The sequence below is a fragment of the Emys orbicularis genome, chromosome 5 (genome assembly GCF_028017835.1).
Source record: "Emys orbicularis isolate rEmyOrb1 chromosome 5, rEmyOrb1.hap1, whole genome shotgun sequence".
Taxonomy (NCBI): Eukaryota; Metazoa; Chordata; order Testudines; family Emydidae; genus Emys; species Emys orbicularis.
Genome location: NC_088687.1, coordinates 139530855 through 139556083, shown reverse-complemented (window position 1 = coordinate 139556083; position 25229 = coordinate 139530855). Strand labels below are relative to the sequence as shown.

The following is a 25229-nucleotide window of genomic DNA, read 5'->3' as shown; positions in this document are numbered from 1 at the left end:
GCATAGGCTTGCGGCACGTGGCACAAGCCTTGAAGCCTTGGGCGTGCGGCATGCCCCAACGCCCAGGGCCGGTGCTGGCCAAACACCTAACACAAAGAAGTTTAAGTCTTTGTAAAGAACTGATAACTGCTAGCTTAACACTAACTACTAACGACCTGATAACTGTAACACTAATTACTATGCTAAGGGACACTCTCAGATGAGAGACAGAGTTGTTCCAACGTCGCCACGGACGGTAAGAAGGAACTGAGGGAGGGTCGGGCCGGCAGGGATATATATACGCTAGAGCGAGGCGCCGCTCTGGCGGGAGGGGAGACCCTGCAGGCCCGACGGGAGCCGCTGAGGGAAAAGTTTCCGACGTTCGTGCACGCGGCGCGTGCACACCTAATGTGTAATGGACGTGAACAATCACTCGAAGAAGAAGCACGGTTCCCTGGCACCAGGCAAGAAGGGCCATGGGTCATTGGGCAAGGGACCTACTTCGGGGTGCCCGGCCACTCCAGATCCATATGTTTGTGCCTCCCTAGACAGGGCCCTTGGCCCCTTGAAAATTCCACCACCAACTCCTGGGAGCAGCATGGGACCTAACCCCCTGACAGCACCGACATCTTCACAGGCTCCCCCGGCGCTGAGAGAGCAAAGGCATCCACCCACACCGCTGATGCAGCACGTGCCTCAGAAACCGGCAAAGGCTCCCTAAGAGGGAAAGCCAGCTGCTAAGATCCCTCAGAGGGCAGTGGAGTGTTGCTGATCCCCCGAGAGGAAGAAGCACTCTCCACCTCCACGCCGCAGGAGTCCAGACCCTCTGTGGTTGCAGTCCAGACCCTCTGTGGCTCGCCCTCGGTCATCGGCACCGCGATCGCGGTCCCCGCCATCTCGATGTGGATCGCCTAGGTCGCCATATTACTGGTACCGTTCACCTTCCCACCGGTCATCCTCTCAGTGCAGGTCCAAGCCACCTGCCTCGTTGGAGTGCTCCCCATCGTGTCTCCACTCCCCCCCAGCACCAGCACCAATCCCCTCGATACCTGCATTGATCCCCTCGTTCTGAGCACCGTTCAACGGCGACAGTCAGCAAACAAAGTCAGGTGTCGATGGCCCCACCGTGGTCACTGGAAGGGGATTCCTCCGGCACGGAAGCTCAGTTCAGCCCCTCGCCTAGGCTCCCAAGGCCGTGTGGACGTCAACAGCGCCAACTTGGCAGCATGCATCCGATACTGTTACTAGCTCGTGAGTGTGCCTCCACCGGCAATAATCAAAGCGCACTTGACTAGAGCGCATGCATCATCTGCGGCCTTCTTGTCTCAGGTGCCAATCCAAGAGATCTGTAGAGCTGCTACCTGGTTGTCTGTCCACACATGTATGTCCCATTATGCGCTTACCCAGCAGGCCCGGGACAATGCTGGCTTTGGCAGGGCAGTGCTGTAAGCTGCAAGACTGAAAACTTTGAGCCCACCTCCTTTGGCACTACTTCTGAGTCACCTAGATTGGAATCACCATTAGCAAGCACTCGAAGAAAAACGGTTACCTACCTTTCATAAGTGTTGTTCTTCAAGATGTGTTGCTCATGTCCATTCCATTACTTGCCCTCCTGCCCTTCCGTCAGAGTTGCCGGCAAGAAGGAACTGAGAGGGTGTACGGTTGGCGATGCCTGATACACCGGCACATGAGCGTGGTACTCAAAGAGGCACCACTGCCGACCCTATGGATACCACTAAGGCAAAAATCTCTGATAACCATGTACATGGGTGCACGCACACCTAGATTGGAATGGACTTGAGCAACACATCTCAAAGAACAATTATGAAAGGTAGGTAACCGTTTTTTATAAATTCATCAAAAATGCTTGAATCTGCACAATTAAGCGACAAAGTTCAATACATTCATGAGAAATACGGTAAGAGTAATTGATTAATTAAGATTACTTAAATGTGTGACTCATATTGTACTTAACTTAATATTCTGACATACATTTTATGAAAACAACTACACACAAATTGGAACAATATAATTCCTGTAGGATGTTATAAATTAATTATCCCTAACTGCCATTACAAGCAAAATGGAAAGGGTATAATTATAAAAGAATAAATTACTTACATTAATTGCAATTCTAAAAGAGCTGTAATAGGGTGCTAGCATTTCATTTAATATAATGTATAAATAGTTTTATATTTCTGAAAGTTTTTTTTAAAGATATTTAACTATTTCAATTTTCCTATTAGAATATGCAGCATTTTTGATGTCTTGAAGACCAACTCAGCCTTCCCATGCATTCATTCACAACACATGAATCATGTTGCCTTTTCCACCTTGTCTTCCACTATGAACTATTGTGACAGACCCAGACCAGTGGGGTACAGGAGTCTGGTAGAGGGCAAATATACTGGTCACTGGATGAGTAGTTTTTTGTTCCCTGAGTGACCAGAGCAAGGGCTGCATTAGAGTAATCAGGAACCTGCTAGAACCAGTTAAGGCAGGCAGGCTAATTAGGACACCTGGAGCCAATTAAGAAGCTGCTGCTAGAATCAATTAAGGCAGGCTAATCAGGGCACCTGGGTTTTAAAAGGAGCTCACTTAAGTTTGTGGTGAGAGTGTGAGGAGCTGGGAGCAAGAGGCGCGAGGAGCTGAGAGTGAGAGGGTGTGCTGCTGGAGGACTGAGGAGCACAAGCGTTATCAGACACCAGGAGGAAGGTCCTGTGGTGAGAATAAGAAAGGTGTTTGGAGGAGGCCATGGGGAAGTAGCCCAGGGAGTTGTAGCTGTCATGCAGCTGTTACAGTAGGCACTATAGACAGCTGCAGTCCACAGGGCCCCGGGCTGGAACCCGGAGTAGAGGGCGGGCCCGGGTTCCCCCCAAACCTCCCAATTGACCTGTGGGTTCTTCCAGAGGGGAAGGTCTCTGGGCTGTTCCCCAACCCACATGGTGAATCTCTGAGGCAAGAAAATCCGCCAATAAGCGCAGGACCCACCAAGATAAAGGAGGAACTTTGTCACACTGGTGTTAGCGGTGGGATCTTGGGGTGCACAGCGTGGCGGAAGAAGGAGGGTGATTTAAAAAAAAAAAAAAAAAAAAAGGGAGAGGGTTTATTTTTTCACCACAATGGATGACGTAGTGCGGGCACTGATACAAGCTACAGCGGCCCAACAGGAGGCTACCCGTGTCCAGGCAGCCGCCCAACAGGAGGCAGTGCGGCTGCAGCAAGAGACTAATCGTCTGCTGATGGACCAGGCTGCTCAAGACCAAGCTATGTTGCGGGAATTGGTAAACCAGCTAAAGTCCCTTACAGAGCTGAATCGCGGCCATGATGGGACGCGGCTCATACGGGCCAGCCATTGGCTGCAGAAAATGACACGGGAGGATGATGTAGGGGCATACCTTCTGGCCTTTGAGAGGACAGCTCTACGGGAGGCCTGGCCTCAAGATCAGTGGTCTGGCATCCTTGCCCCATTCCTTTGTGGGGAGGCCCAGAAGGCCTACCATGATCTGCCTGAAGAGGCTGCGGCAGACTACCCCCAGCTGAAAGCAGAGATCCTGGCCAGATCTGGGGTAACGACAGCAGTGCGGGCCCAGCATTATCACGGTTGGAGGTACCAGGAAGACAAAACCCCGCGGTCCCAATTGTTTGACCTCATCCATCTCGCACGAAAGTGGTTGCAAACAGAGTCCCGGAGTCCGGAAGAGATACTAGCCCATCAGAGGCCACAAAGAGTCGGAGCACTGAGGGAGAAGAGGATTGTGATGTTAGACTGCCCAAACCAAGAGACCGGGGAACGCTTAGGGCTCCATACAGATGTTATGCCTGCGGGGAGTGGGGACACATAGCTGCACAGTGTCCCAATGCTGAGGAGCCTATGCAGTGTAACCTGGGGAACTGGGCAGATCCATGCTCCCTAATCCACCTTGTGGGGGTCTCACTAACCCCACATATGTATACCAGACCAGTGAAACTAAATGGGGTAGGGACACGGCACTGGTTGATTCGGGGAGTGCTATCACGCTTATCTCAGCGAAGCTCATGAAGCGTAGTCAGTCGTTGCAGGCTAAACGTACGGGGATACCGTGTCCATGGGACAGTTAGTTACTACCCCGCCATCCCAGTAAAAATCGAGATCCAAGGGAACACTACTGAGGTAGCAGCAAGTGTAGTCCCTAAACTCCCATACCCAGTGCTCATAGGGAGGGACTTCCCAGGGTTTGGAAACTTACTCCCAGTAGGGGGATTGGAGAAATATGGGGACCCTAAAATTGGTGAGGCATCCACAGCAGACTGTCAACCCCCAATCTTCTCTGAAATATCCCCAGATTTGTTCTCCACTCCCAGACAGGGTAGAAAGACAAAAAGGGAAAGAAGGGCAGCTAAGGCCTTGGGAACCCGAATACTGACCCAAAGCCAGAGGGTCGCTCTTGTAGGTAGGCGGACCCGCGCAGCTGAAAAGGAGGCCACGCAGGAGGAAGAAGCACCTGAGTCTGGCCCCCACCCTAATGCTTCTGAACCAGTAGAGGCAACAGAGACTGGGCCCCTAGATCTTGGGCAGATTAGCCCCGAGAGAGGAAATTTTGGACGGGACCAGACAGAAGACCCAAGGTATGACAACATTAGGAAGGAGGTGACTGAAATAGATGGGGTCCCCGTGGAAGGGAAAACCCAGGGACCAGGACCCCACTTCATAATGAAGAAGGACCTCTTATACCGGGTTGCACCAGTACAGGGGCAGAAGGTACAGCAGATCCTAGTACCTCAAAAACACCAGAACGCTGTATTAAGTCTTGCTCATAGTCATCTTTTTGGGGGGTATTTGAGGGTAGAGAAGACCCTGGCACGAGTCCTACGACGGTTCTTCTGGCCCGGAGTACATGAAGAAGTGCGGAGGTACTGTGCCTCCTGCCTGGAGTGTCAGCTGCACAGTCCCCGTCCCCACTTGAGGGCACCTTTAGTACCCCTTCCCATCATAGAGGTCCCCTTCGAGCAAATAGCCATGGACCTAGTGGGACCCCTGGAGAAGACGGCTCGGGGCCACCAATATATACTTGTTGTTTTGGACTATGCTACTCGCTACCCAGAAGCCGTCCCCCTGCGGAACACGGCCTCTAAAACTATAGCCAAAGAGCTGGTGGGGATCTTTGCCCGAATGGGGCTACCGAAGGAGATATTAACCGACCAAGGAACCCCATTTATGTCAAAGCTAATGAAGGACCTCTGTACGCTGCTCCATATACATACCCTGAGAACTTCGGTCTACCATCCGCAGACTGATGGTTTGGTAGAAAGGTTTAACTGAACCCTCAAGGCTATGCTAAGGAAGGTGGTAAGTCGGGACAGGAAGGATTGGGACACCCTACTACCCTACCTTATGTTCGCTATCCGGGAGGTACCTCAGGCCTCAACTGGGCTTTCCTCCTTCGAGTTATTATACGGGCGTCACCCCCGTGGCATACTAGATATCACCAAAGAGATCTGGGAAGAGGAACCCAATGAGGGGAGAAATATAATAGAGCATGTAATGCAGATGCGAGACCGGATAGCCCGGGTTACCCCTATTGTACGGGAGCATTTGGAGAAGGCACAGGAGGCCCAGTGAACCTATTACAATCGCCAGGCAAAAGTGCGACAGTTCCAACCAGGGGATCAGGTTATGGTGTTGGTACCCACAGCAGAAAGCAAGCTTCTGGCCCAATGGCAGGGGCCCTATGAGGTGGTTGAACCCGTGGGGGAAGTAACCTACAAGGTGCGGCAGCCAGGACGCAGAAAACAAGAACAGATTTATCACGTTAACCTTCTGAAACCCTGGCATGCACAAGAGGCATGCACAACGGTCCAAAAAGACTTAACCCAGGAAAACAAGCCTTCCAAACAGGTGAGAGTGTCTCCCGATTTAACACCAGACCAGAAGAATGAGGTGTCTGAGATGATCTTCCGGAACCAAGATGTGTTCTCGACAAAACCGGGTCGAACAACCGAGACATATCACCACATCGTCACGAACCCTGGGGCCAGAGTAACAATGAGGCCTTATCGGGTGCCAGCGGCAAAAAGGGAGGAAATAAAAGCAGAAGTAAAAAAAATGCTGGAGTTGGGGATCATCGAAGAATCCCACAGTCAGTGGTCCAGCCCAATCGTGCTGGTGCCCAAACCTGATGGCACCACAAGATTTTGCAACGACTTCCGGCGACTAAACAAAGTATCCCAGTTCGACGCGTACCCCATACCTCGCATAGATGAGCTAGTGGACCGTCTGGGTAATGCCCGGTACTTGACTACCCTAGACTTGACAAAGGGGTACTGGCAGATTCCCCTTGCAGTAGACGCAAAGGAAAAGACTGCGTTCTCTACACCAGAGTGTCTTTTTCAATATAAATAACAGGAGTTATTTATATGCATATAAGCATCCGAAGAAGTGGGTTGTAGCCCACGAAAGCTTATGCTCTAATAAATTTGTTAGTCTCTAAGGTGCCACAAGTACTCCTGTTATTTTTGCGGATACAGACTAACACGGCTGCTACTCTGAAATTTTTCAATATACTGTCCTCCCTTTTGGACTACATGGGGCCCCAGCTACCTTCCAGCGCCTCATGGACAAGCTATTACGCCCGCATAACAGTTATGCTGCTGCCTACTTGGATGATGTGGTCATTCATACCCCAGACTGGGAAACCCACCTGGAGAAGGTGGAGGCAGTCCTCGATACCTTCAGGCGAGCTGGCCTTACAGCAAACCCTGCCAAGTGCGCTGTAGGGTTTACGGAGTCCAAATATCTTGGCTACATTGTGGGAAAAGGTCTGGTAAAACCCCAAGTGAACAAGTTAGAGGCCATCCAAAATTGGCCCCGAACAAGTCGCAAGAAACAAGTCCGGGCGTTCCTAGGTGTGGTGGGGTATTACCGACGATTTATCCTCCACTTTGCCACAAGGGCAAGCCCCCTGACAGACCTAGTGAAAGCCCGTGGACCTGATCTGGTGAGATGGTCTGACGCAGCAGAGGAAGCATTCACAGACCTACGGACTGCCCTCTGCAGTAACCCCGTACTGATAGCCCCTGATTTCACCAAAAAGAGTTTATCCTGCAGCTGGATGCATCGGAAGTAGGGTTGGGGGCCGTTCTATCACAGATGGTCGGGGAGGAGGAACACCCAATTCTATACCTCAGTCGGAAACTCCTTCCAAAGGAACAAAAATATGCAGTGGTGAAGTGAGAATGCCTCGCTGTAAAATGGGCCATGGAAACATTGCGCTACTACCTGCTCGGGCGCAGATTTGTCCTCGTGACCAACCATGCCCCTCTTCAACGGATGCAGCGGAACAAGGAGAAGAACACAAGGGTGACCAGATGGTTCTTATCCCTCCAACCTTTCCAGTTCCGTGTGCAACACAGAGCAGGGAGCCATCATGGCAATGCTGATGGCTTGTCACGTGTGCACTGTCTGGCGTCCCAAGCTGCCCAATCCCTTGGCGTTGAGCAGTGGGGAGGGATATGTGACAGACCCAGACCAGTGGGGTACAGGAGTCTGGTAGAGGGCAAATATACTGGTCATTGGATGAGTAGTTTTTTGTTCCCTGAGTGACCAGAGCAGGGGCTGCACTAGAGTAATCAGGAACCTGCTAGAACCAGTTAAGGCAGGCAGGCTAATTAGGACACCTGGAGCCAATTAAGAAGAAGCTGCTAGAATCAATTAAGGCAGGCTAATCAGGGCACCTGGGTTTTAAAAGGAGCTCACTTAAGTTTGTGGTGAGAGTGAGAGGAGCTGGGAGCAAGAGGCGCAAGGAGCTGAGAGTGAGAGGGTGTGCTGCTGGAGGACTGAGGAGCACAAGCGTTATCAGACACCAGGAGGAAGGTCCTGTGGTGAGAATAAGAAAGGTGTTTGGAGGAGGCCATGGGGAAGTAGCCCAGGGAGTTGTAGCTGTCATGCAGCTGTTACAGTAGGCACTATAGACAGCTGCAGTCCACAGGGCCCTGGGCTGGAACCCGGAGTAGAGGGCGGGCCCGGGTTCCCCCCAAACCTCCCAATTGACCTGGACTGTGGGTTCTTCCAGAGGGGAAGGTCTCTGGGCTGTTCCCCAACCCACATGGTGAATCTCTGAGTCAAGAAAATCCGCCAATAAGCGCAGGACCCACCAAGATAGAGGAGGAACTTTGTCACACTATGAACATGCCCAACTACGGACATGCCAAATTTAGGTTTTTGCCCAGACCCAGCAATGTGTAAAGCATATGCAGTTTGAACCATTAGAGCCCTTCTATTCTCGGTCCTCTCAGATTCTGGCTGACAACAGAAAGTGAAGCTAGCAATGATATTTTTAACAGGAGGCCATCTTTAAGTACTATCTAAAAAGGGAAAGTACAGCTCAGTTAACATATGCAGAAGCGTAAAATGAACTGGAGAACACACACAAACAGGAAACAGGGTACTAAAGTTTTGAATTCACTGAAAAGTCAAAAGATTTATTTAAATAAGCAAGAAAGCTTATCCTGTCAGAAACAGTAACGTATTAACTGTAAGAACACTACATACTGTACATTTTCTAAGTCTATAGGACAACATGGTATTTTGAAAAGTGCAGCGGACCGAGCAGAGATTCAGGCTACCTTAATTTATATTTAGACAAAACCTGAGTGCCAAAACAAATCAATAAAAAAAATGACAGAAGAGAAGGCTAATAAGATTAGCAGGGTTTCCAAGTCTCAGGGTTTCCGAACAGATAAAACAAGCATCCAAACAGCAAATAAGCTGCATGTGGCATTTACGTACATCTATGTTTATTTCCTCCCCCATAGCTCGATTTTCTGCCATTTTTATGAGGCATGAATTCAGTTTGACTTTGGAGAGTGCAAACAACAGTAACATGAAGCCATGGCCAGAATTCTAAGTGCCTGCATTTCTGTCAGCTTATCAGCTGAACATTTTAAAGTATTCTTCAGTTATTTAAAGTATTAATTTTGGCCCTTTACAGCTTTTGGTAGGGAAAGCAGGTAACGATGTTCTTCCTCTCAAGATGCTATGACTGTTACTTGTTGCAATGCTTCTTAAAACACAGCTAAAACCTGTGCCTTTTGCCCAAATATGTGCTCTAAAAGTATAACACATTCACAGTATACTGTCAACAACTGATAGCAAATAGGGAAAGGGAAAAAATCTTTCTTGATAATTTCTTCAAGATCCTCTTTACTGAAACAGATGTAGAGGATAGAAAATAGCACCAAAAAGTGAGTGTATCTGAATAAAAGGGTATGTCTACACAGCAAAGAAAAACTTGCAACTCCCCCTTGCCAGCCAACTTGGACTCAAGAGAAATCATGTGCAGAACGCGAAACCCCAGCCCGAGCTTGGATGCCTACACTGCAATGAAACGGCCTTGCAGCTTGAGCCCACAAGCCCGAGTCAGCTGTCACAGGTTCTTCTTTGCTGAGTAGACATACCCTAAGAGGCCAAACTTCCAAAGCTCAGTGGAACCTTCTGAGGAAGGTTTGTGCTCTCCTGTAAAGATCAGAGTTCTGATTTGCCAATCTGTAATGTTCACATTTCCGAGTATGCAAAAACTGCAGAAACATTAGCTGTGTGTTCTTCTGGCCATACTATTAGAAGGTTCATCTCTTGGTTCTCTTTCATTCTGGCTCCTCCTTACAGATTTAGACAACCATGACTGCTCAGAACCATTGCCTTGTATACACATGATTTCTGGCACTGTGGCTCAGAATTTTTGGTCAGCATTTCCCAGTACTCAAGATTCAGAATGCATCTCCTGACCTTTCTCCAGCAGAGAGGATGAATGATCCAATAGTTAGGACTCTAGCCTGGGACTATGGGGAGACAGGTCCAATTCCCTGCTCTGCCACAGACTTCCTGTGTGACCAAGTCACTTAGACTATGTGCCTCAATCCCCATGTAAAAAAAAAAAAGGGAATTCCTTACCTCACAGGGGTGCTGTAAGGGTAAATAATACATTAAGGATTGTGAGGCAATAAGATGTTAGGGTGACGGTGGCTGTGAGAGTCCTTTGATTAATTCTTGGTTTTAATCATGTGAGGCAGCACCAGATAACTCTGGAAACTTCAAATTCAGCTTTCTGCAAGACAACAAAAATAGCTGGGGTGTTCTCATGCTAATGCGAGTTCACAGGCTACTGTGAATTCCTGGGCCTGGAAGCAGTCATATTATATGTGCACTGAGCTATTCTTGTAATGGCTTGAACCATATACCTTGGATGAAGACTGATAAACCAATATCTTGTACAACTGAGCTCCTACATATACTAGTGCAAAGATAAGTTGACACTACAGAGACTACATTGGCATAGCTATGTCACCATAGCTATGCCAGCATAACCTCATAATATAGACCCAGCCGACACCGATGTAGGGGATTTTTCCATCTTTTTCCACCTGTGTAGGAACATCATCTTCCCAAAGTTAGCCAAGTCAATGGGTTCTTCCATCAACAGAGGGTACATCTACATTGCAAAACACCCCTCCCCCCCACGGCAGCAAGTCTCAGCTCCCGGGTCAACTGACTTGGACTTGTGCTAGGAGGCTAAACACAGCAGTGTAGATATTCACACTTGGGCTGAAGATCGAGCTCTGAGACCCAGCGAAAGGGGAGGGTCTCAGAGTTCAAGCTCCAGCCTGAGTGGAATGTCTACACTGCTATTTTTAGTACAGTAGGGTGAGCCCAAGTCAGTTGACCTGGGCTCACAGATTTACTGCTGCAGAGTTTTTTGTTTTGTTTTTTGCAGTGTAGAAATACTCATAGCTGCATCTGCACTAGATGTTGACCTAGCTACAGACATGCCAAACCTGCGAAAAAAATGTAGAAATTGGGCTTGTTTGGCTTAATTGGCTTGTGAGTTGCTTGTTAGCTAGTTTTTGGCTTGTAGCATGTTGCTTGTAGCTTGTTCCTTTTGTTTTGATCGGCTCCCAGCAAGCAGGGGCAAAGGGGGGAGAGAGTCAGGATGCAAAGCGGGCCCACCATAGTCCCAGACTGCACGCCGGGGGGATCTAGTCACAGAGTGTTGGGGTTCTTAGGGATTGGCTTATTTTGAAATGGGATTAGCTTGATTTTTGGCTTATTGTGAAAGTCGGGGTGCTTATTTACCGTGTGAAGTTGGGAATTGTGCCTAGCTATGTCAGTCAGAGGCATGTATTTCACACCCCTGATCAACATAACTAGGTCGACCTAACTTTTGAATGCAGACCAAGCCTGAGTTTAAGTTACATACTAGCCAGTGGCCAGCACCTCAGAAAAGGCCCTTAATGCAGTGGTCAGTCTCAACAGCAGAGCTTGATGTTGATCATGCTATCCCCATGTTTGCAAAGCACAGGGAAGCAGCCACACTACAGGGCTGATAGGTTAAGTGTTCTGCAGCTCCAAAAAAGCAACCCCCACCCCCTCCAACACTGCCCTAATGGTCAAATCAACACTAGTTCTAGCAGTCCAATGAAAAGAGTAAATTCCGGAGTTGGTGTCTTCACCCAAATTCTGTAACCAGTATCGGACTTTAAATCTAAGAAATGTTAATAGGACTGCTTCATCTTGTTGCAACTGTTGAGCAATCAAGACTCTAACCGCATATGATCTTTACATTAAATACTAACATCTTAAAGGGAACTAAGAAGGAAATAGGAAGGCCATGCACTATACAGCACACACGTGTAATGTGCTCGATAATCAATTATTGATTGTTTGATTACCATAGCACCTGAGAACCCTAGACATGGCTCTCATTGTGCTAGGTGCAGTACAGACACAGACCAAGACAGCTCTGTCCCGCAGAGCTTACAACGTAAATATCAGACTTGCGATAACAGATGGAGACAGGCAGACAGGGGAGTACAAGGAAAGGAGACAGTGTTGGCCAGTATGATAAGCACTGGTCTCAGCACACCAGCAGCCTAATTGTTGTCAAGCTTTTTGTAGGTATATCCAAAGGAAAAAAAAAAGTTTGAAGGAGGGATTTCAAGTAGACTAATGAGTTACTTTTGTGGATATGAGGGGCAGCCTGGGATGTTATTGAGTCTGTATATGGGGGTTACAGGGTGGAAGTCATTTAATCATCTGAGAAAGTTGACAAATCTGAATAATGCAATGAGAAAGGGTATCAGATGAATAGTTGCAACATTGATTCATCTGGCATTTAGAGGAGGGGAAGATAATAGATAGAGAGGCTTTGGGCACATGCCTTGTTGGTCTAAGGACTAATCTCATATTAAAAGAATCAGCCATCATTCATTTAAACCTCCAAAAATAATTTTCTATCCCTCCTCCTCTATATAGAATGCAGCTTTATAATTTTGTAGAAAAATAGCTTGCACCAAACCGAGAGTTTCCCACAGTAATACTTACTTCTCACTATGAATAAATGGTCAAAATAAAGCTTCCATTCAAATTGGATTTTCTGACCTATTGTTGAGGGCTATGCTGTTGAAAAATGGCATCACTTGTTACATCAGTGTGGGAGACCAATGCAAGAGAGGATTGATTTATTTCCTGCTTGCCTTACCTTACTAGCCGAGCCCCACAACTTTATGGCACAAATGTAAAATATGGTGCAAATACAAGAACCAGCTTACTTCTGATGTTCAGCTGAGATGAAAATTGATTTACATTCTACCACTGGGCTGCCTTACTGCAGTAGTCACAAATTGTCACTTTTCAGCTAACTGGCTGCAGTCAGCAGTTGGCTCAGAAATACCATTTATATATATTTTTGTCTCTCCCTGTGAGCTTTCAGATTGCTGTGCAGAGCAAAAAGTGGGAATAGTTTTCTTTAAATTACAAAGAGTACTTAAGATCTAGTCCCCCCATTTCTATGTGTCCAAGAACTTCCACACAAATCTATCAGACTGGCAGGGTCCACTCAATAGATAGCCAGGTGCAGAATAGTGATGCCCATCTAGATGAAAGTGCACAAGCAAGCAATATCATGCAAAGGCTCATAATTGGTAGAGCAACCTTAATTCAGGTCCCTTATATATACACACATGATAGAACACTGCCAAACATCATGTACAAAATGTGTGGCTCAGCAAGAGAGAGAAACCAGCTCTTCTCACAGCCTTTTGCCTTATTCACTTTCCAGCCTGCCTGCACACTGAATGAGATAAGTGTCTTGTAGAGGAAACAGAATGTAACTAAAGACAACTATAATGCATACATGCAAGGAGTCTGAATTAAAGTTGCGTTGGCAACTTTACTTCTGGCATTTTAAAAAAACTTTTGTAGCCTTAAGCATTCCTCTCTACGTAATTTCCTAGTGCACACTCAATGGAGATAGAATGTTCAGAGCTTGCAGGAGCAAGCCTAAGAAATTCAAATGAACCTGTGCGATTGGTATCTGTCAGGAGTTTGTAACTCGAACATGTGGGTGCATTTTCATGTCGACAGCATGACCACAGGACTACTCCTTTGGCAAATTTCAATCCCGAACACATGGAGGCACTTCAGCTTTCCAAAAATACAATAAGAAAAACTAGGAAATTTTCCTGCTCACGTGGATCTTGGAAACAGCTGAACTGGTTTTGTTGAAACTTTACATAATATTTCAGCCTAAAGCAGAGGGCCAGCATGGAAAATTTCATCTCAACTGGTTTAGTTTGGCAATGTTATCATCAGCTGAAAACAAAGGCTTAGGGTGTTAAGCAAATTTAACTATAGGTATGTCTACCTGCTCAGACTATAAAAAGGGAAACGTCCTAAAACCTTTGTATTTGCCTTGTTTTAATGCTGTGGGGAACAAAACTACCAAATTGAAATAATCTCCAGATTTTATTTATTTCTAGTGGCCCAAGCACTCTATCACTAACTTTGCATCCTCCCCCCAAATCCTTGTATTGTGCACATAAGCACACTTTATACTGAATTCAAAGAAAGGGGATAGGGAACTAATAAAGCATAATCAAGAGATGCTGGCAAGGTCTTCCTGGCCAAAGAGGTTTGCCTCTGAACTGGTCCTCTTTTTGCCTATGTCCTGACACTACGATGATCCTATTGTCTTCACTATCCATCCTTTTTTATCCAATTGTGTCTAATTCTGAAGACTGCATCAATGCTGAATAAAGTTGCCTCAGGTCCGATCTCTATTTCTGGAATGACTGTGTGTGTTGTTTTAATTTTACAGTTTAAATGCTTAGTATTTCTTCTCAGCACATTATAAAAAACAAATGTTTCATGGTATATTTCTTTCAGAAAAGATAAGATAGACTAGACTACAAAAAAAAAACCACTTTGTAAAAACATATCATTCGTTATTCAAAACCTAAGTTAGGAATTTGCTAAAGGATGTGGAATTCATTTGAAACTAAAAAGGAAAAAAAAAACATTTGATTTAAAAAAAAAAAAAAAATCACATTTTCCACAGCTAGGTTTAAAAGCATTTGAGTTCAAACTATGAGACTTCCTGAAAAACCTTTACAATATCAACCCTTATACTAGACCTCAGATGTGTTTATGCTGCAAAGCTGTTTTGAGTTATCTTGAGCTTGGCAGCTGGGATATTAGACTAATGCATTAGCCTGAAAGTCTGTCAGTTGGCAAGCTTCTTGCAAGGGAAATGGGTACTGCTAATGGAGTCTAGCTGCAGGAGACAAATCTCAGCTACAAACAGCACAAAAATTACCTTTCCTGGTAAACCACAGGCCAGTCTTTCCATACCACAAAGGCAGGAAAAAAGTTATTTAGAATGTCATCTGGAGTTTAGGGCAACTTTGCAGATGCTAAGTGGACATTGCTACTACTGCCAGTGTCTTTGTACCCCAAGACTCTATCCTACATGTAACGATAGTTTACATTTACTTATTTTAATTTGATTTTGTTTTATAAATATAAGAGTAACTATGCCAGAGACTAGACACCCTTTAACAACAGAACAAGAACAAATCCAACAGCCAATTATATTACAAAAAACACACAAACTAAACCATTACCATTGAAAAAGTCCCGCCTTTCCCAGTTACCATCACTCAGTGTTAGTATTCACTATAAAATATTGGCAAAAATAACAGGAGTACTTGTGGCACCTTAGAGACTAACAAATTTATTAGAGCATAAGCTTTCGTGGGCTACAACCCACTTCTTCGGATGCATATAGAGTGAACCATATATTGAGGAGATATATATACACACACACATACAGAGAGCATGAACAGGTGGGAGTTGTCTTACCAACTCTGAGAGGCCAATTAAGTAAGAGAAAAAAATCTTTTGAAGTGATAATCAAGATGGCTCAGTACAGACAGTTTGGCTCTGTACTGAGCCATCTTGATTATCACTTCAAAAGATTTTTTTCTCTTACTTAATTGGCCTCTCAGAGTTGGTAAGACAACTCCCACCTGTTCATGCTCTCTGTATGTGTGTGTATATATATCTCCTCAATATATGGTTCACTCTATATGCATCCGAAGAAGTGGGTTGTAGCCCACGAAAGCTTATGCTCTAATAAATTTGTTAGTCTCTAAGGTGCCACAAGTACTCCTGTTATTTTTGCGGATACAGACTAACACGGCTGCTACTCTGAAACCTATAAAATATTGCTGTTTGAGCATGTTTGTAAAGAATCAAACTAGTTGACTGCATGCTGACCAGGACTTTGAAAGTCAATGTAAACCAAGACAAATTGTGTTCATCAACATATCAATTCATTGTGAAGGATTCAAATACTGTCAAAATTTGTAGTGCAGGCCAGCTCTCAAACATTCTCCGTCCCCTAAAACCTAGGAAAACAATGAGCTTTACAGAGGGTAGGTACTTTACAGACATGTTAAACAAAAGGTGCCTGTAAACTGTAAACTGACAAGGAAACAAGAAGAAAATGAAACTAGGGATTGACAAAGATCAGTATTCACGTCACTTTTTTTTTTTTTTTTTTTTTGGTTTAAGCTGTGGAATAGTTGCCAGAAGAGAGGTGATAGCCTCATTACTTGTATCAATTCAAACCAGACAAAACTCTAGAAATATGCACAACAGAAAACAATCTTGCACTGATAGGAGATGGAATGGATGGCCTAATAAAGTCTTGGCTATCTATAGGTTACAGGGACCTAAAAGCAATTTCTATCAATTACACCTCTACCCCGATATAACGCTGTCCTCGGGAGCCAAAAAATCTTACCACGTTATAGGTGAAACCGTGTTATATCGAACTTGCTTTGATCTGCCGGAGTGCGCAGCCCCGCCCACCCCGGAGCACTGCTTTACCGCGTTATATCCGAATTCGTGTTACATCGGGTGGCGTTATATCGGGGTAGAGTTGTATATGGGATGAATAACGAAAACTCACAGATTTTATTAATATTTGTAAAGTGCTGAGCATTAAAGTCGCTATAGATGTGATAAGTGTTTTATATAAAGCCCAGTAACAAAAATATTTTCTAGTAACGACACTTCTCATCATTAGACAATACCAAAGCTGCACACCATTTCAGATTTCTTGTTGTGTCATCTTACTGCATGAAGCAGCTGTAATCAAAAACCGTTTCTCAACAGCCTACTTATTTCTAGGAAAAAAGATAAGAGAACCAGAGTTTTCACACTGATTAAAGGAATTGTATGGAGGCACATTTCAACATTATAAAAATCATTTGTTTGCTCACTGTTTATATAATGAACTGTTGGAAGCTTGAAAATGAAATTGGGCCCTTTAAACTTTTTCTCTTTATTGTGTGCATACTGGTTGCAGGGTTGGTTGTTTCGGAGTATAAGGCTGCTGGTATTTTTGTTCTGTTTTTTAAATAAAAAGAAAGAGCAAAGAAGCATGTGCTTTGGAAAGAAACAGGATTATTCCAGCAGTGTATCATACCATATTAAGGCACATCTAGCAGCTGATCGAAGGACTAGACTGATTAAGCAGCAACATCTGACAATTCATTATTTATTCAGTGTTCCTATGCCAGATTGTGTGTCATATGCTGGACTTTGTTTGTGTAGATTTTTTCCCTGGGTTTATGTTACAGGAGAGTTGAGCTGGAACTAAATTTCACTTTTCTAGCAGGCAAAATAAGCAAGCCATTTAAACGACTTCAGGACACTCATTATCAGTAACCAGCAGTTCCCTTTCATTCCACCAGTTGTTGAAGGCCCAGATTATGTGGAATATTTGTCTTCTTCTGTGATATGGAGAACTTTCTCATACAAAGATGGACTGATAATTCAGAATTAATGACACATTTTGATCCTGCTATCTAAAACATTTACTAATACTTTCATATCATTTAGTGAAACAATGGGTCTATAGGAAAACACCTTAATGTGTTCTTATTGGTCCTATAAATTAATGAATTCTGGAAAAGAGGCAGATTGTAGGTAATAATTATACACAACATTTAAGATTAAATAAAAAGAGTGGGCTTTTAAAAAAAATTAAAATCTACTTGAGCAGTTTTGTGATATGGTAATACAAATAATATCCATTTTAAAAATCCTGCCTTTTTCCCTTTTATACTCTGCAGGGAGTCTCTATCCTGTTCCATATTTACAGGGCAACTAATTTAACTTTTTAACTGGGATTTTAAAAGAGCATCTATTCCTAGTTACAGGCAACTAAAACACTCTTAGGCATTCAGATACAACAGCAACTGGCATTATAATTATGGCAACTGGCATATAAACACCTAGACAGGTAAGTCTCCTGCAATTCAAGCATCATATAAGCAGCGTAAAACTTACCACACCCACGTAAGAGAGACAAGGTGGGTGAGGTAATATCTTTTATCGGACCAATTTCTGTTGGTAAAAGAGAGCAGCTTTCGAGCTACACAGAGCTGTTCTGCAGGTTCCAGAGAAGACCTCTGTGTAGCTCAAAGCTTGTCTCTTTCACCAGCAGAAGTCTGTCCAAAAAAAGATATTACCTCACCCTCCTTGTCCCTCTAATATCCTGGGATCAACACAGCTGCAACAACACTGCACACACCAACATAAAACCAATCCGTAAGGCCACCAAAAAAACCTTCTTGCTCTAAGAAGCCCAACACCCACAAATCCCTCAGCTGTCACATAACACTTGAGAAAATAGATGGGAGTTTGCAGCATACACCGAAGGTCAAATGCTGGCTATTTTAGAAAAAGGGGAGCCAATTCAAGAATGAAGATTTTTTTCATAGGAGACAACACTGCCTTTTACATGGTGAGGGCCCAGCTTGGATACCTCCTTGGACCACAAATCTCTTACACAGGCATGTTCCAGATCACATACCAGTAAATATCCTTCTATCCTAACACCATTTCAAGTAAGGAGATAGCAGACTTCCCACTTCAATGAAGAAGGGAGCTGCCTTATTGTTGGAGCATATACACCTCTACCCCAACATAACGCTGTCCTCGGGAGCCAAAAAAATCTTACCGCGTTATAGGTAAAACCGCGTTATATCGAACTTGCTTTGATCCACCGGAGCGTGCAGCCCCGCCCCCCAGAGCGCTGCTTTACCGTGTAATATCTGAATTCGTGTTATATAGGTTCACGTTATATCGGGGTAGAGGTGTATTTAAATTTAAGTAGCTCCCTTTCTAGGATCTCTCTGTTAGGTATTAGCCATTTGGGACCTGGAGTTTTACACTTGAAGAGGTACAATTTGTTTTTGTAAAACAATCACTATCCCCCATCTCCCCATATCCCAAATGGAAACCCAGCTCTTCAAGTAATCCCATCTAGTCATCAGTAAATTTCTCACCCTACAACTCTTTCATCCTGCAGTTTACAATGCTGTACGAATGTATTATAATAAAACTGGAGAATGAAAAGATTGAAGCATCTGTTTAAGACTGTGAAACCATTTAACACAACTCAATGATCCAAGAGGCAGAACTACAAAAAGAATAGTAGGTTAATTCACTTCTAAAGGTAACATTTTCTGGCTTCAAGAAAAACCATTTCTTCATCGTCAAAACACTTTATACATTGCCATAACTACAGAGACATCCTAAAACCATTATAGGTAATACTACATTGTTCCTCAAACAAAAACTGATTTCAACAACATAGGGCTGTGGTAACATCACAAAGTCCAACTTAACTGAAATGACTTTAGAGTCGCAGTTCACTCCAAGTGCAAAAAACCCACCATAATATATGGATTACATAGAAATACATGCCATACTACTGTTCTACAATAAAACATCAGCAACCTTGAAAAAGAAAGCTACTCATGATGAAATCACCTATCATTGGAAAGTCATTACCTTAGGTGGCAAGTCCTAAAAGTTGCAACACCTCCTGAAAATGGTGGACTGTCTTCTAAAACAAGTCCTAATTTTCAAGGATTTAGAAAGCTGCTTGTAAAAATACTCCCTAATGTTAAAGGGAAGAACTTCTAAAAAGGGAGAAAAATGTCACCAATTGATGCCAAAAATAAGAAGGCAAGAGAAGCTAGAAAGGAAACAGCTGTTTCATGTTTTAAAGTATCATTTAACTGTTCTGTTTCAAATCTCCCCATACCCAACAGGAGATGTCAGTTTGCTTGTTCTGGAAATCAGCATGTAATTGCATATCACTGAAAGTAATTACATTCAACAGTAAATTTCACAAGATTAAAATAAACTGATTTATCTTTCATTGTTCAGTTTAAAGCAAGTATCCCATCATGGTCAGGAAAAGATGTAGTGTGATGGGCTCCTAGGCATATGCAATTATATTTATCCAAAGGAAAGAGACACCATGAACCATCATTAACAAGAGACTTGAATATTCTACTGCTGTCAGAGTCTGACAATGAAGAGTGTGAGGGGGTGGGGTGTACATATCTGACACTGGCTTTACTCCATCACCTTTATCCATCCCTAATGCAGGGAGCATAGTAAGCATATACAGTCAACACACTGAAGGCCTTTCAGGAAAGTTACCAAAACCACCACATTTAATTTGCTTATGAACATGGAATCAGTTATCATCCAGTCTTAATTTAGGGTAGTATTTCCATTTTACCCTTAAAGCCTACCGGATGCATTACAAAACAAGCTTTGTAGTTAGGCTGTAAAGCTCCTTAGAGAGATAACACTCTAGGTGGGCTTTCTGTACTGGATACATGTACCCTTAAAGAAAGAGAAAGCTTAAAATAAAAAAGGAACTATAAATCCAATATTACACATTCACCAAGTTCCATTCTTATGCTACAGCCTACTGCTAACCACCTGTCAGAGGGTAACTGCATCTCACTGTTTGTTTTGCTGAAATGTTTTGACTCCGCATTCTCACAAATGCTTCCCAAGCCATACTAAACAGTGTATTGCATGTAAAATTTAAGTCTAATTGAAATGGCTATGCCAATTCATACTAATGAAGGTCAACTGGTTTAACAGTGACAGAACTGGTGAAAACAGCAGCACAAAGAATCAAGTATCATAAGGAAGGAAACGTAACTCAAACCTGCTTTAGTAATGGTTTAACCTTTCTTTGGTTTTGGTTTTGAAACAAGAATTTAATGTTTAAGCATTTTGCTTGAATAGTCCTAAGAACCCCAGACATATTATGTTAGTGATAATATGATAATGAATGTCCCTTACATTGCCTGAGGGTTTAACCTCTACTAGTAATATAAACTTACGGCAATTAGCAAAATATTTCACTTCCAAATAGCTGAATTGAGTATAGCAGGAGATGCGCCTGCTGTACTCAATAAGAAGTCCATTCTTTGGAAGTATCTTAATTTATCTTAAATTCGAGATGTACTCTGACATTTGACTAACAATGGTATCTAGTGTTCCATGTGTGCTGTGTCTTCAGAATGCCATATCGAGTGCCATATCTAGCTGCCAGCTCTGCAAACTTTGTGCATTCAGAGTCAATTTCAATTCGTGCTTCTTGCACACAACTAAGAGTATATGTTTTGGAAGCAAAAGAGACATTCAGTGACAACTGTGCAACTCAAACACCTTCAATGGGATTACACGTGCATTCATTAAACTGACCGGCAATTAATTCTGTTGATGCACAGCAATACATAGAATCCAGTTCATTCCTTCTTAACTGTGCTGGCACTGAATGATGAACAGGAGAAAAAAGCAGTAAAAAAAGGCATGAAAAATAAGTACAGTAGCACCTCAGAGTTACGAACACTTGGGAATGGAGGCTGTTTGTAACTCTGAAATGTTCGTAACTCTGAACAAAATGTTATGGTTGTTCTTTCAAAAGTTTTCAACTGAACATTGACTTATTACTGCTTTGAAACTATACTATGTAGAAGAAAAATGCTGCTTTTAACCATCTTAATTTAAATGAAACAAGCACAGAAGCAGTTTCCTTACCTTGTCAAATCTGTTTTTTTTTTTGTTTTTTTGTTTTTTTTAATTTTCCCTTTATTTTGTAGTAGCTTACATTTAACACAACACTGTACTTGCTCTTTCTGGGGAGTGTGGGAGGGGGTCTCCGCTGCTGCCTGATTGTGTACTTCTGGTTCCAAATGAGACGTGTGGTTGACCAGTCAGGTCGCAACTCTAGTATTCATAACTCTGAGGTTCTACTGTAGCTATGACTCCATAAACAAAGGAAGCAGATTTGTTACATGAGGTGCCATTTTATATAACCACTTTTTAGAGAAGAACAGTACTCCCATACTTATATGTTCAAAGGTTTCATTTCATTACTATCTGATTTGGAAAAGTGATATGTTCATCTTTCTACAAGATACAACCATCTTGACCAAATTTGATAGGAAACTGGAGGAAACATAAAAAGCTATGTACAATAGAATCCACTAATAAGAAATTCCATTTATAATGAAATAGAATGCAAGTCCCAAACTATTTCAATGTGCCAATTTCACTTTCAGTCCCACTGACACATACTCCTTACAAAATGCTTTCATGTCAAGAGTAATTGGTGTGCTGTGTAACTTAAATGTGTACATTTATATGAATGGTTAAAGCTGCCCTCATCTAGATTATCAATGAAAAGAATACTTTACGTAAATTAAAAGATGGACTTATTTAGGATGTGTTACAGGCTGAACTAAATTTTCAATTTTGCCATTTGTTACAATTTCTATGCTTGAGTTTTCAGCCTTTAATCATAAGCCAACTATCAATTTCACAAAGGTGGATGATTTCCATCTTCATGCTCCACATTCATTTATTTCACTAAATACGTTTGTAAGTGATTCGATATATTAAATGGATTCACAAAATACTTTGATACCATGATGGGAAGCACCTTTTAAATACCTAAAATGCTTGGCTTATGAGAACCCCAGAAAGTGGGACACATGCTATGCAGGTGATTTAAAATATCCTCAAGTAGGAAGCGTCAAAGCTCTATATAGAATACACTATATAGGGCTTAGTTTCTGAAATAAATGTGCTGGAAAAATACAAAAAAACCCAAGCTTGAACTTCACACAAAAACCATTTCAGAGGTTGGGGATATGCAGATATCAACAGCAGAAACAATTTCATCTATACTCCACTCCCCAATCCCCTTTCCCCCTCCATGGTAGTAATTAAATCCAGGACCGCCCCGGGGGGGGGGGGGGGGGGGGGGGTTTAGAAGCAAGTGGGGCAATTTGCCCCAGGCCCCATGAGAATATAGTATTCTACAGTATGGCAACTTTTTTTTTTATGTAAGGGGCCGCCGAAGTTGCTTTGCCCCAGGCCCCCTGAATCCTCTGGGCGGCCCTGATTAAATCAGAGAAGAATTCAGCAACTTAAGTGAACTGAAGCCGTCCCACTGGTCACCCCATATTTCAGGTCCTCAAAACCTAAACTGTCCAATTGCAACATGATGCTCTACCCTGAAATATCATGCTGTGATGGCCACTGCTACCACGGAAGTTTTCTGAAGCCTTACGTGGTTGGGATGAAGTTCTTCAAGCAAATGGCACGTAGTGAGCATATAGTGAGATTCTGCAAAGGAATATTTAATATACTTCATATGCAAGAGGTTGTAAAAGTCGCTATGCCTTCCTTGCTCTTTGGAACATGTGGTTCATAAGGATGCTAATAAATTAGAGAGGGTTCAGAGAAGAGCCAAGAGAATGATTAAAGGTTAGAATACATACCTTATAGTGATAGACTCAAGGACCTCAATTTATTTATCTTAATAAAAGGAGGTTAACGGGTGACTAGATGACAGTCTTTCAGTATGTACATGGAGAACAAACATTTTATAATGAGCTCCTCAATCTAGCAGAGAAAGGTGTAACACGATCTAATGGCTGGAAACGGAAGCTACACAAATTCAGGATAGCGAGTATAAAGGCACAATCTACTGTGGGTAGCAGTGGAGTCTCCATCAGGGGCCATTTTTAAATCGAGACTGGATGTTTTTCTAAAAAATCTGCCCTAGGAATTATTTTAGGGACATTCTATGGCCTGTGTTATAGAAGAGGTAGACTAATTGATCACAATGGTCCCTTCTGGCTTTGGAATCTATGAATAACTTAACAGTCAGGTCATTCAGTAAAGAGAACTCAATCCAACACAGGAGAGAGAAATGAACCAAACTGATGGTCAGTGATATGGTTACAAACTATATCTCCAGGGACCATGTTAACTTGTTATATACAGAGGCAAAAAGAGCCAGATTTTAGAATTTGTGTACTCCCAATGGCCTCAGTACAAGAATCATGACACAAGAAAACAACGTATATATTTATTTTGAGTGGTAAAAATACCATAAATACTAGATTTGCAAAATATGCTTGCCTGGCTAGCCTCTTACTTTATTAGAAAACTTAAAGCTGTTAAAATCGGTTTCAAATTAGCTATACTAGCAGCTACATGTTTGATCTACTAGCAATTTTGAAGAGAAGTTCATTTACTGGAGTTTGTTCAAAGTAAATCCACGTCAGTTTAATACTGCTGATGTTTACACAAGTATCAAAGAGGATTTCACGTTCTCGCCATTAGGTGCTTGTCAGATACTGTACTTTAGTTTCACAAATGTAAACTGAGAGGGAAAACACTGTTTTCAATTCAAATAATCAGTAAAATTCCACTGCAAGTTCCTACGTTGAATTTCCTTCCTCCTTAGTTGTGATATTCTAAAACTATATTATTTTTATAATCCAAGAGATTATTTTCCTGTGCAAATAGAGCAACAGTTTTATAAACTGTCATAAAAGACAAGGATTACAGGTAAAATAAAACGTTAGCTACATCATACCACTTTCACATGACCATTCCAAAAAGAATGATATATTTAGAGGTACATTGTCTGTCCTGCTTCTGGTAAGGATTACTTAATACAGCACATTCAAGACAGAATAGACTGAAGTGGAAAGGTCAATAGTATGCCTTTTACAATGCTCATAGGCTTAATATGATTAAGCCAAACGAAATCTACTAACAGCGAAGAACTAGAGGGCAAATAGAGAAGAAAACCAAGACATTTTTCAACAAGAACTTACCTGTGTTTTCAAAGGAAGCTTGGCAAACTACGTTTTTAAATGAACTCCACAACGTGGCTTTCATAAAATGGAAGTTATTCAGACAGAGCTAATCCAGAAACAGATTTCTGTAACTTTTTTTTAAAAGGCCCTCTACATTTTGCAGTTTTAATTCTGAAAGGATTTAAAATGATTATTTTCTAAAAGTAGGGGAGGAAAAAAAGACATCCTACACCAATATACTTTAAAAACCAACTGAAGTGGTTTTGGAGAGAGGTGGAGCAACCAGGGGAAAAAAGCCAGATTTCAGCATTGGCAAGAACACAGCTATCTCTAGCACAAAAGAGCATTTATATGCTCAGAGTCCAGCTTAAAAAGGCAAGGAGAGGGGGTAGGAGAGCCAGAAACACAGGGCAAATTTGAATTAAGGACCTCAGGAGCAATATTTTTTAAAAAAAATTAAGTAGTATCATCTACTGTAGATTTCTACAGCTTTTTAAAAAAGCTTTGTACTAGACAGACTTGATCATGCAGAACATGACCAAGCTGAGAATGAGCTAGTACAACAGAACTTGTGCACTAGGAATATTCATTATGCTATTCAAACTAGAAAACAAAAAGGCCAATCTGAGCAATACACATCATTAGATATGAATAAAGAAAAATGGCTAAAAATGTTTAAGTTGCAAAGAAATGACATAAGCGAGCAGACAGAGTAGTTCTATCACACAAGCCACAATTTGAAATTATCACATTTTAAATGAATTCACCACAATTTAAGAACTGAAAACAGTAGTTTCAAAAGAAAATTAACACATTGTAAGTATTGGCAGAAAGTTTAAAGATGAAACATGTTGCTGCAATGATCAAAACTGCAAGAGGCAGCCTTCTAAAAAAAATATCTCCTAGATACTTTGCAACATGGAGTCTGA

General features: G+C 42.8%; 1 protein-coding gene across 1 annotated transcript in view; it reads right to left on the bottom strand.

Annotated features, from left to right (window-relative positions):
• The window catches only part of ATRN (attractin), a 243572-nt gene that overhangs the window by 75080 nt on the left and 143263 nt on the right, over nt 1-25229 (bottom strand). The window lies entirely within an intron of this gene.